This window comes from Lepisosteus platostomus, chromosome 5, assembly GCF_059453375.1.
Source record: "Lepisosteus platostomus isolate fLepPlt1 chromosome 5, fLepPlt1.hap1, whole genome shotgun sequence".
NCBI lineage: Eukaryota > Metazoa > Chordata > Actinopteri > Semionotiformes > Lepisosteidae > Lepisosteus > Lepisosteus platostomus.
In genome coordinates this window covers 44,559,299-44,572,253 of record NC_142615.1, presented here as the reverse complement: position 1 = coordinate 44,572,253, position 12,955 = coordinate 44,559,299, and the positions used below count along the sequence as shown (strand labels likewise).

Genomic DNA, 12,955 nt, shown 5'->3' with positions numbered 1-12,955 from the left:
GTGCAGAAACTACCATCTTGGACAACCGCATAGGGCTTGATTTAGTTTAAAGCATGAATGCATTTCCTTTCTGCAACAACTTGTTTTTCAAGAAATTCATACAGCTTGTGAAAAATGAAATGTAATTCTTGGCTATCAGAGCAGTAGGAATATTGCCGACTGGCAAGAAAATGCAAGCAATGATTATTTTTTGACCGGAAAGGTGCGAATGAAGAAAAGCCTCTCTCATCAGTCTCTGTGGCGCAATCGGCGAGCGCGTTCAGCTGTTAACTGACAGGTTGGTGGTTCAAACCCACCCAGGGACGATCTTCTTATTATTGTCAATGTAAACACTGTCTCCGCTGAAGCCGAAACCTTAACCCTCTTTATATTTGCAGAAAATGCGAGTCTTTTGCCCGTGTCCAACAACAACACTTGAGACCGGGGAAGTCCAATAGTGATCAACACCGCAACTCCCCAGAAATCCATATTCACCCTTGGAAAAGTATCTTTGAATGGCTGGCGGGAGATATCATTTATACTCCTGTTGCGTCCTCTGCTAAAAGAGTTTAGAAATACAACGCAGATTTGTTTGAGAATTTGACAAGCACTGTTACAGTACGTTAGCACTGTGAAGTTGGATGTTGATATTTTGATATATTTACCTTAATTTTAACATAAATGTAAACATACATGCTGTACAATCTATGCTGTACAATCAAACACAGGTATATTTTGAGTCTCATGCTGATCGTCCTGTGGATCCGAAAGAAAATGTTAAAGCTGATACATTTTCGATTGGAATTTGCATCTAGCTACAACGTCCCTGGATAAGAGATTTTATTAGGTGCGTGCAATCGGTATCTTTTTCTTTATGTATGGTAGTGGAAATAGTTTTAAAAATGTTTTCTAAAGAAGATTGTATTGCCAGGACCTGCCTTTAGCGCTCAGTAGCGATGACGCTGTTGATATAGATGGAGAAGAAATGTAAGATGAATTGATGATCTAAGCTAAAATAGCCCTAACACGCCTCCTGTAACAGTGTTTGTATTCATAGCAAGTAATATATTTTTTCAAACCCGAACGTTGCTTTTGCATTAAGTGTTATGTAACCATTAGCGGTTTCGGTAGCTTCTGAAGACCGCACTTTTCCAAACTGAAGCCTATAAGAACATTATTCAAGACACACCATGGCCCAGAATCGTGCATCGGGACAAAGATTAACATCCATTGAAAGTACTCCCAAATAAAAGATTTGACCGAAAAATTAAAAGAGTAGGCAAGTATTAAAACAAAACCATAACTTCTTGACTTCCAATCTCTTTCCTGGTTCAGGCCATGTAAAATGACATATTCAGTGGACTCATGCCGAGGTTGTGAGTTTAAGCCTCACCTGGAGCAGCCTGGTTTTCTGTCTTGACAGGTAAACAGTGTTTTGTGCTATTTGCTAAATGGAGAGAGGATTCTGTGTTAATTGTGCTCCTCCTGGGAGAGGTCAAGATGAGAAGTTCACCAGGCTGGTGGTAAATATTCTGTCCAGGAATATCGGGGCTGTAGGGGGTCAGATCTATAGATGTAGTAAACACATTAGTGGAGACGGTGTGTCTGCTCTCCGTGAGAGAGCCGGGCGGGAAGAATAATCTGTGGTCTGGGAAGAAGAGACCCTCGTTGGAAGAGCGGCGCTCCTCACAGGAGAGAATGAAAACAATCTTTTTCAGGGACGCTGATTTTTCTCTTTGGGTGAATTAAAAGCACTTGTCGCAAGTGACCTCGTGGCGCAACGGTAGCGCGTCTGACTCCAGATCAGAAGGTTGCGTGTTCAAATCACGTCGAGGTCAGCTGATGTGTTTACAGGTGCTGCTGGTGCCGAACCTGGAATTTACACCATGCAGTCGGGTTTTAGCTGTACACCACCTAGGTAATCCGAATGAAGTTACAGAACAGTATAGAGCACCCAGTCAGGATCTTATGCAGCATTTCATCTTGAACACAACAAGAGAAAAGGCACACTGCACATCCGCGAAACATCACATCCGACTTTAGAGACAGTGACATCAGAGAATGGAAGTTTCAAACCGCTTTTCTGTTACAGGTTCAAGCAAACCTGAAAGTTAGGGAGTGTTTGGTCACTTTTGTATGAAAAAGTGTCTGAAGCCTGTAATTATAATTTGCCCTTCTTTTAATTGTGGTTGAAATCCACTCCCATGTACCAAGACCTTACAGTATATTCATGTTTACTTAAATGACTAACTATTGGACTATTGGACATTAGTTGGTGTTTTTTTTTTTGTAACGATTTGCTATTTCATGCAGGAAAGAAAGGAACCCAGACCCAACGTTTGCTTTCAGGTGGGCTTCATTTACATAACAGACATCTATTTCTGAGGAGCCTGATTTGAATCACACAACCCCGGTAGAAGTCGAATCGACAATCTTATAAACCGAAATCAGACGCGTTATCCATTAAACCACTAGCCCGTCACGTAAATTAATTGCACCATGGTGAGTTCAGTGCCGCTACTAGTAATACCCCACCCCCATCTTAAATTTCTAAGTGAGAAACGTGTTTTCTACATTTTTTTTTAGTTTTAAAAAATCATCACTTTTAAGCAGACAAAGCCTTTATGTGTCGCTCTGAATTTCTAATTGATTTAGAATTCCAAGACAAAAGCGTTTCGTTCCACAGCGGCGTGAAATGATCACGTCTTTCACTCTACTTCTCTCTAGTAGTAAAGCAGATCTTGCTTGGTGAGCATTTGCTGCGGTAAATTAGGTCACTTTTCATGTTAACTCACTTCTTCTAAACACAACATTTCCCGGTGCATGTTTTCTCCATGAAAAAAAGACATGTGCATGTGCATGTTTTCCCTTACATGTTTTCCCTTACATGATTTCTCGTTTTGTTTCATCAAAGTGTACAGAAAGAAGAAAGAAAGGAAAAGTGTCGTTAATGAACTCTGTCCCCCTTGGGAGATGTCAAGCGCATTGGACATGAAAAGTGCCCAATAAAAGCCATTTCTCTTCATTTCTCTTACGGTCAGGGCTCCTGTTCCGTGTAAAGGAGGCAGCTTGCTCAGCCGGCAGACTCAGGGCTTCGTGAACGCAGATGGCTCAGAGCGGTGTGTCCAAGCGGCTATAAAAGAGGAGAATTCTGCCGGCACCGTAGCTGAGTCGGTTTAAGTACCTGTCTCGTTAACTGGAGATCCGGGCTCCACATCCCAGCTGTGCCTTTCTTCCTGTCTTTTTGTGCAGAAACTACCATCTTGGACAACCGCATAGGGCTTGATTTAGTTTAAAGCATGAATGCATTTCCTTTCTGCAACAACTTGTTTTTCAAGAAATTCATACAGCTTGTGAAAAATGAAATGTAATTCTTGGCTATCAGAGCAGTAGGAATATTGCCGACTGGCAAGAAAATGCAAGCAATGATTATTTTTTGACCGGAAAGGTGCGAATGGAGAAAAGCCTCTCTCATCAGTCTCTGTGGCGCAATCGGCGAGCGCGTTCAGCTGTTAACTGACAGGTTGGTGGTTCAAACCCACCCAGGGACGATCTTCTTATTATTGTCAATGTAAACACTGTCTCCGCTGAAGCCGAAACCTTAACCCTCTTTATATTTGCAGAAAATGCGAGTCTTTTGCCCGTGTCCAACAACAACACTTGAGACCGGGGAAGTCCAATAGTGATCAACACCGCAACTCCCCAGAAATCCATATTCACCCTTGGAAAAGTATCTTTGAATGGCTGGCGGGAGATATCATTTATACTCCTGTTGCGTCCTCTGCTAAAAGAGTTTAGAAATACAACGCAGATTTGTTTGAGAATTTGACAAGCACTGTTACAGTACGTTAGCACTGTGAAGTTGGATGTTGATATTTTGATATATTTACCTTAATTTTAACATAAATGTAAACATACATGCTGTACAATCTATGCTGTACAATCAAACACAGGTATATTTTGAGTCTCATGCTGATCGTCCTGTGGATCCGAAAGAAAATGTTAAAGCTGATACATTTTCGATTGGAATTTGCATCTAGCTACAACGTCCCTGGATAAGAGATTTTATTAGGTGCGTGCAATCGGTATCTTTTTCTTTATGTATGGTAGTGGAAATAGTTTTAAAAATGTTTTCTAAAGAAGATTGTATTGCCAGGACCTGCCTTTAGCGCTCAGTAGCGATGACGCTGTTGATATAGATGGAGAAGAAATGTAAGATGAATTGATGATCTAAGCTAAAATAGCCCTAACACGCCTCCTGTAACAGTGTTTGTATTCATAGCAAGTAATATATTTTTTCAAACCCGAACGTTGCTTTTGCATTAAGTGTTATGTAACCATTAGCGGTTTCGGTAGCTTCTGAAGACCGCACTTTTCCAAACTGAAGCCTATAAGAACATTATTCAAGACACACCATGGCCCAGAATCGTGCATCGGGACAAAGATTAACATCCATTGAAAGTACTCCCAAATAAAAGATTTGACCGAAAAATTAAAAGAGTAGGCAAGTATTAAAACAAAACCATAACTTCTTGACTTCCAATCTCTTTCCTGGTTCAGGCCATGTAAAATGACATATTCAGTGGACTCATGCCGAGGTTGTGAGTTTAAGCCTCACCTGGAGCAGCCTGGTTTTCTGTCTTGACAGGTAAACAGTGTTTTGTGCTATTTGCTAAATGGAGAGAGGATTCTGTGTTAATTGTGCTCCTCCTGGGAGAGGTCAAGATGAGAAGTTCACCAGGCTGGTGGTAAATATTCTGTCCAGGAATATCGGGGCTGTAGGGGGTCAGATCTATAGATGTAGTAAACACATTAGTGGAGACGGTGTGTCTGCTCTCCGTGAGAGAGCCGGGCGGGAAGAATAATCTGTGGTCTGGGAAGAAGAGACCCTCGTTGGAAGAGCGGCGCTCCTCACAGGAGAGAATGAAAACAATCTTTTTCAGGGACGCTGATTTTTCTCTTTGGGTGAATTAAAAGCACTTGTCGCAAGTGACCTCGTGGCGCAACGGTAGCGCGTCTGACTCCAGATCAGAAGGTTGCGTGTTCAAATCACGTCGAGGTCAGCTGATGTGTTTACAGGTGCTGCTGGTGCCGAACCCGGAATTTACACCATGCAGTCGGGTTTTAGCTGTACACCACCTAGGTAATCCGAATGAAGTTACAGAACAGTATAGAGCACCCAGTCAGGATCTTATGCAGCATTTCATCTTGAACACAACAAGAGAAAAGGCACACTGCACATCCGCGAAACATCACATCCGACTTTAGAGACAGTGACATCAGAGAATGGAAGTTTCAAACCGCTTTTCTGTTACAGGTTCAAGCAAACCTGAAAGTTAGGGAGTGTTTGGTCACTTTTGTATGAAAAAGTGTCTGAAGCCTGTAATTATAATTTGCCCTTCTTTTAATTGTGGTTGAAATCCACTCCCATGTACCAAGACCTTACAGTATATTCATGTTTACTTAAATGACTAACTATTGGACTATTGGACATTAGTTGGTGTTTTTTTTTTTGTAACGATTTGCTATTTCATGCAGGAAAGAAAGGAACCCAGACCCAACGTTTGCTTTCAGGTGGGCTTCATTTACATAACAGACATCTATTTCTGAGGAGCCTGATTTGAATCACACAACCCCGGTAGAAGTCGAATCGACAATCTTATAAACCGAAATCAGACGCGTTATCCATTAAACCACTAGCCCGTCACGTAAATTAATTGCACCATGGTGAGTTCAGTGCCGCTACTAGTAATACCCCACCCCCATCTTAAATTTCTAAGTGAGAAACGTGTTTTCTACATTTTTTTTTAGTTTTAAAAAATCATCACTTTTAAGCAGACAAAGCCTTTATGTGTCGCTCTGAATTTCTAATTGATTTAGAATTCCAAGACAAAAGCGTTTCGTTCCACAGCGGCGTGAAATGATCACGTCTTTCACTCTACTTCTCTCTAGTAGTAAAGCAGATCTTGCTTGGTGAGCATTTGCTGCGGTAAATTAGGTCACTTTTCATGTTAACTCACTTCTTCTAAACACAACATTTCCCGGTGCATGTTTTCTCCATGAAAAAAAGACATGTGCATGTGCATGTTTTCCCTTACATGTTTTCCCTTACATGATTTCTCGTTTTATTTCATCAAAGTGTACAGAAAGAAGAAAGAAAGGAAAAGTGTCGTTAATGAACTCTGTCCCCCTTGGGAGATGTCAAGCGCATTGGACATGAAAAGTGCCCAATAAAAGCCATTTCTCTTCATTTCTCTTACGGTCAGGGCTCCTGTTCCGTGTAAAGGAGGCAGCTTGCTCAGCCGGCAGACTCAGGGCTTCGTGAACGCAGATGGCTCAGAGCGGTGTGTCCAAGCGGCTATAAAAGAGGAGAATTCTGCCGGCACCGTAGCTGAGTCGGTTTAAGTACCTGTCTCGTTAACTGGAGATCCGGGCTCCACATCCCAGCTGTGCCTTTCTTCCTGTCTTTTTGTGCAGAAACTACCATCTTGGACAACCGCATAGGGCTTGATTTAGTTTAAAGCATGAATGCATTTCCTTTCTGCAACAACTTGTTTTTCAAGAAATTCATACAGCTTGTGAAAAATGAAATGTAATTCTTGGCTATCAGAGCAGTAGGAATATTGCCGACTGGCAAGAAAATGCAAGCAATGATTATTTTTTGACCGGAAAGGTGCGAATGGAGAAAAGCCTCTCTCATCAGTCTCTGTGGCGCAATCGGCGAGCGCGTTCGGCTGTTATCTGAAAGGTTGGTGGGTCAAACCCACCCAGGGGCGATCTTCTTATTATTGTCAATGTAAACACTGTCTCCGCTGAAGCCGAAACCTTAACCCTCTTTATATTTGCAGAAAATGCGAGTCTTTTGCCCGTGTCCAACAACAACACTTGAGACCGGGGAAGTCCAATAGTGATCAACACCGCAACTCCCCAGAAATCCATATTCACCCTTGGAAAAGTATCTTTGAATGGCTGGCGGCGCTCCTCACAGGAGAGAATGAAAACAATCTTTTTCAGGGACGCTGATTTTTCTCTTTGGGTGAATTAAAAGCACTTGTCGCAAGTGACCTCGTGGCGCAACGGTAGCGCGTCTGACTCCAGATCAGAAGGTTGCGTGTTCAAATCACGTCGAGGTCAGCTGATGTGTTTACAGGTGCTGCTGGTGCCGAACCTGGAATTTACACCATGCAGTCGGGTTTTAGCTTTACACCACCTAGGTAATCCGAATGAAGTTACAGAACAGTACAGAGCACCCAGTCAGGATCTTATGCAGCATTTCATCTTGAACACAACAAGAGAAAAGGCACACTGCACATCCGCGAAACATCACATCCGACTTTAGAGACAGTGACATCAGAGAATGGAAGTTTCAAACCGCTTTTCTGTTACAGGTTCAAGCAAACCTGAAAGTTAGGGAGTGTTTGGTCACTTTTGTATGAAAAAGTGTCTGAAGCCTGTAATTATAATTTGCCCTTCTTTTAATTGTGGTTGAAATCCACTCCCATGTACCAAGACCTTACAGTATATTCATGTTTACTTAAATGACTAACTATTGGACTATTGGACATTAGTTGGTGTTTTTTTTTTGTAACGATTTGCTATTTCATGCAGGAAAGAAAGGAACCCAGACCCAACGTTTGCTTTCAGGTGGGCTTCATTTACATAACAGACATCTATTTCTGAGGAGCCTGATTTGAATCACACAACCCCGGTAGAAGTCGAATCGACAATCTTATAAACCGAAATCAGACGCGTTATCCATTAAACCACTAGCCCGTCACGTAAATTAATTGCACCATGGTGAGTTCAGTGCCGCTACTAGTAATACCCCACCCCCATCTTAAATTTCTAAGTGAGAAACGTGTTTTCTACATTTTTTTTTAGTTTTAAAAAATCATCACTTTTAAGCAGACAAAGCCTTTATGTGTTGCTCTGAATTTCTAATTGATTTAGAATTCCAAGACAAAAGCGTTTCGTTCCACAGCGGCGTGAAATGATCACGTCTTTCACTGTACTTCTCTCTAGTAGTAAAGCAGATCTTGCTTGGTGAGCATTTGCTCCGGTAAATTAGGTCACTTTTCATGTTAACTCACTTCTTCTAAACACAACATTTCCCGGTGCATGTTTTCTCCATGAAAAAAAGACATGTGCATGTGCATGTTTTCCCTTACATGTTTTCCCTTACATGATTTCTCGTTTTGTTTCATCAAAGTGTACAGAAAGAAGAAAGAAAGGAAAAGTGTCGTTAATGAACTCTGTCCCCCTTGGGAGATGTCAAGCGCATTGGACATGAAAAGTGCCCAATAAAAGCCATTTCTCTTCATTTCTCTTACGGTCAGGGCTCCTGTTCCGTGTAAAGGAGGCAGCTTGCTCAGCCGGCAGACTCAGGGCTTCGTGAACGCAGATGGCTCAGAGCGGTGTGTCCAAGCGCCTATAAAAGAGGAGAATTCTGCCGGCACCGTAGCTGAGTCAGTTTAAGTACCTGTCTCGTTAACTGGAGATCCGGGCTCCACATCCCAGCTGTGCCTTTCTTCCTGTCTTTTTGTGCAGAAACTACCATCTTGGACAACCGCATAGGGCTTGATTTAGTTTAAAGCATGAATGCATTTCCTTTCTGCAACAACTTGTTTTTCAAGAAATTCATACAGCTTGTGAAAAATGAAATGTAATTCTTGGCTATCAGAGCAGTAGGAATATTGCCGACTGGCAAGAAAATGCAAGCAATGATTATTTTTTGACCGGAAAGGTGCGAATGGAGAAAAGCCTCTCTCATCAGTCTCTGTGGCGCAATCGGCGAGCGCGTTCGGCTGTTAACTGACAGGTTGGTGGTTCAAACCCACCCAGGGACGATCTTCTTATTATTGTCAATGTAAACACTGTCTCCGCTGAAGCCGAAACCTTAACCCTCTTTATATTTGCAGAAAATGCGAGTCTTTTGCCCATATCCAACAACAACACTTGAGACCGGGGAAGTCCAATAGTGATCAACACCGCAACTCCCCAGAAATCCATATTCACCCTTGGAAAAGTATCTTTGAATGGCTGGCGGGAGATATCATTTATACTCCTGTTGCGTCCTCTGCTAAAAGAGTTTAGAAATACAACGCAGATTTGTTTGAGAATTTGACAAGCACTGTTACAGTACGTTAGCACTGTGAAGTTGGATGTTGATATTTTGATATATTTACCTTAATTTTAACATAAATGTAAACATACATGCTGTACAATCTATGCTGTACAATCAAACACAGGTATATTTTGAGTCTCATGCTGATCGTCCTGTGGATCCAAAAGAAAATTTTAAAGCTGATACATTTTCGGTTGTAATTTGCATCTAGCTACAACGTCCCTGGAAAAGAGATTTTATTAGTTGCGTGCAATCGGTATCTTTTACTTTACGTATGGTAGTGGCAATAGTTTGAAAAATGTTTTCTAAAGAAGATTGTATTGCCAGGACCTGCCTTTAGCGCTCAGTAGCGATGACGCTGTTGATATAGATGGAGAAGAAATGTAAGTCTATTAAACTCTTAGCTAGACTGGGATCCTCCTCTTGCAGGTTAGTGTTTTTTAGGATGAAGAGCAGGAATCTGATGATATTAATGATATAATCTGCAATGGTCTGGTGAGACAGCCCAGTCATCTTCAACTGGGAAACAAATGTCTGCATTTTGGGAATGTCCTTCAGAAAACTTAAGGAAACTTCCGATGGATCCATAAAAAACAGGAACCTGGAGACATTTTCAACCTGAAAAACATATATAGAGAAAGTCATTATTTTTATGACCAACATCCATGGTATGTGAAGTTTAACCCGAGTAAAACCCATGTACCAAATACCTACCTCCTTGGAGCAGTTTACCATTCCCAGGCCCTGGATAAGGTATTGTTTAAAGCCAGCCAGGAGAGGAGAATCAAGAGTGTTTTCTGTAAAGTCCAGCCAGGGCAACTCTTTTTTCGGAGAGCTTTTAGATTACCTTTAACTGACACCCTGTAGATATAAGACACATGGACAATTACATGTATTATAAGTGTTTCCGTTTTCTTAGTTGGCTTCTGGGAGAAAATAGCTTTAATTGTGGCCCCGTGTGACTATGTATATCTACCAATTCACTGACATCCCAATTAAGGCTACATTTTTCCTTGCCTCTGTGAAACAAAATCAATTTTTATACATACAACGTGCAAATAAAAAATAAAGCACTAGAAACCCTATTGAGCAGAGAGTCTTACTGTTCCCCATCTTCCCCTTCCTCCTCCGCTTCTGCTTCAGTTTCTGGAGCAGCCTCTGGCATCTCTTCCTCCTGGACAGCGGCCTCCTACTCAGGGCCACTGGAATACAGGTAGATGCTTTTACATAATATGTTGTAACAATGATTTCAAAAAGAAACTACAGAAGCCTTACAAATTAAAAATATCTCACCTTACCAATGTGTCTTCAGGCTTCCCATGTACAAAAAGGCCCAAGGACTCTAGCAGTCTTACAACCGCTATCCTGTTTGCCTCACCAGACACGATCTCTATTCTGTTGTAATCCACGATGACCCCGTTCTTCAGGTGATTCATCATGTCCTTCCTCGCCTGTTGAGAGGCCATCGTGATCTCCTCTGCCAAGGTGTGCTTCATACACGCCCTCTTCAAGTGAGCAGGAAGCTGATCAAAAGTATTCAGGCACATCTTGCACACCAGGGGAATCCTCGCGGGTTTCCTTTTAAAATAAATAATATAATTTGTGTATAGAAACAAGCTAAGACTGATTTCTTAAATTATCCTTAATTTTCTCTCTCATAGTTTGAGCATAATGATTTTATTGTATTGCTCATTGCTCCAAAATAAATAATGGTTTCATAAAAAAGTGAACATTCTCATCTATATTCATTTGCAGTTACACTATTGCAATTAATCTGTATCCATTCTGCATTCATATCTACAAGAAAGAGCTCTCAATTAATTAAATGCCCCATTGAACTGGCCCTGATTATACAATGCAAGGAGAAGTCTTCTAAGCCAATACTTGTCACCAGAAAGAGGCTGTATTTCAATTACACAATATACAAAACAACACCATTTAACACAAAGATATATTCCACACCTCAGCATGCACATGATGAGATTCTTGATATTAGATTAGTAAAAACAATATCAATGCACTGAGAGACGCTTAAGAATAAAGATGCATCTGCCTGACTGCATATTTGTTTTAAAAGGTTATCAGCAAATGCATTTAAAAGTAAAAATGTAAAGTCTTACCTCTTGATCGTGGTGGTGATTCAATAACTAGGACCTTAGTCAAGTCTCAGAGTTACTGTACCTCCTGTCTTGTTATAATTTAATTTAAAAACAAGGTTAAGCATGGGTTTAAAGTATATTAAAGTATATTCAACAGTGCAGGTGCATCCAAAGAAATCCAAGCCCTCGGAAAGAATTACCATTTCCAAAGATGTCTAGTTTCAAGCATTAACATCCAAAGTACCCGTCTTAGCTGGGGCAGATAGTTTGCCAAGCCATCTGAAAGAATTACCATTTCCAAAGATGTCTGTTGTAAGCCAGGTTCAATCATTACCATCCAAAGTATCGGTCTTCCCTTGGGGCAAGGGAGTTTCCTGTGTGTCTAGGATGTGTACTTCCCTTAAATAAAGGATGAATATGGGTACCATAGGTATTAAATCTCTCAAAGCTCAGAGTAAACTAAAAAACCCTTGGTAAGTGTGTTATAACATGGATGGGTATTTATAGTCCAGTGCCTCCTATTTGGTGTCCCCTGAAGGCATTTTGAACCCAGCAGGTGACACTGATTTAGTTTTATTTGGCCCTGATTATGCAATAAAGGATAAGTAACCAGAAAGAGGTGGTATTTCGATTTTACAGTATATAAAACAATACATATATTCCACAGCTCAGCATGCACATGGTGAGATTCTTGATATTAGATTAGTAAAAATTACCAAGGCACTGAGGCTTATTAATAAAGATGCTTTTGACTGACTGGACCTTGGGGCAAGGTGTGTAAATTACAACAGACATCTTTGGAAATGGTAATTCTTTCTGAGGGCTTGGGAAACTCTATTTCTTTGGATGCACCTGCACTGTTGAATATACTTTAAACCCATGCTTAGCCATGTTTTTAAAATTAAATTATAACGATTTTTGTGTTTGATAATGGTAGCAAAGGCTTCCTCCACCCACTGCTTTGCCAAAGGGGAGTGCTGTTTTCTGGGAGGGGTGGAGTCTTTGCTCGGGGTAACTTTCTGCTGAGTGCAATATACCTTTCACTTTTCACCTGCAATCGAGACAGGAGGTACAGTAACTCTGAGACTTGACTAAGGTCCTGGATATTGAATCACCACTACGATCAAGAGGTAAGACTTTACATTTTTACTTTTAAATACATTTGCTGATAACCTTTTAAAACTAATATGCAGTCAGGCAGATGCATCTTTATTCTTAAGCGTCTCTCAGTGCATTGATATTTTTTTTCTAATCTAATATCAAGAATCTCATCATGTGCATGCCACGGTGTGGAATATATCTTTGTGTTAAATGGTAATGTTTTGTATATTGTACAATTGAAATAAAGCCTCTTTCTGGTAACAAGTATTGGCTTAGAAGACTTCTCCTTGCATTGTATAATTAGGACCAGTTCAATGGGGCATTTAATTTATTGAGAGCTCTTTCTAGTATTTAAGAATAAATATTAAATTTATGGTGTATTAAATAAAGGGTGAATATGGGTACCATAGGTATTAAACATCTATAATCTTAGGGTTAAAATAAAAAAAAAAACAAGGTGAATGAGGTGTAACATGGATTACATTGATTATTTAGTAGAACTTTAACTTTAGTAGAAAGTGGCTTTCAACAGCCATCTTTGGAAATGGTCAGTCTTTTAGACACCTGGGGAGAAGGTACAGAGTAATTTACACACCTTCCTGCTACCATGATCAGAGCAGTATTAGATTAAACTTGTCATTTATTGAAAGCC

General features: G+C 40.7%; 3 non-coding genes across 3 annotated transcripts; all 3 read left to right on the top strand.

Annotated features, from left to right (window-relative positions):
• Positions 1 to 1,745: 1,745 nt before the first annotated feature.
• trnaw-cca (transfer RNA tryptophan (anticodon CCA)) lies at positions 1,746 to 1,817 on the top strand. The gene has a single exon. It is a non-coding gene; the product is annotated as a tRNA-Trp (tRNA).
• A 3,153-nt stretch (positions 1,818 to 4,970) lies between these two features.
• On the top strand, positions 4,971 to 5,042 carry trnaw-cca (transfer RNA tryptophan (anticodon CCA)). Its single transcript has one exon. It is a non-coding gene; the product is annotated as a tRNA-Trp (tRNA).
• Positions 5,043 to 7,041: 1,999 nt separating this feature from the next.
• Positions 7,042 to 7,113, top strand: trnaw-cca (transfer RNA tryptophan (anticodon CCA)). The gene has a single exon. It is a non-coding gene; the product is annotated as a tRNA-Trp (tRNA).
• Positions 7,114 to 12,955: the final 5,842 nt, after the last annotated feature.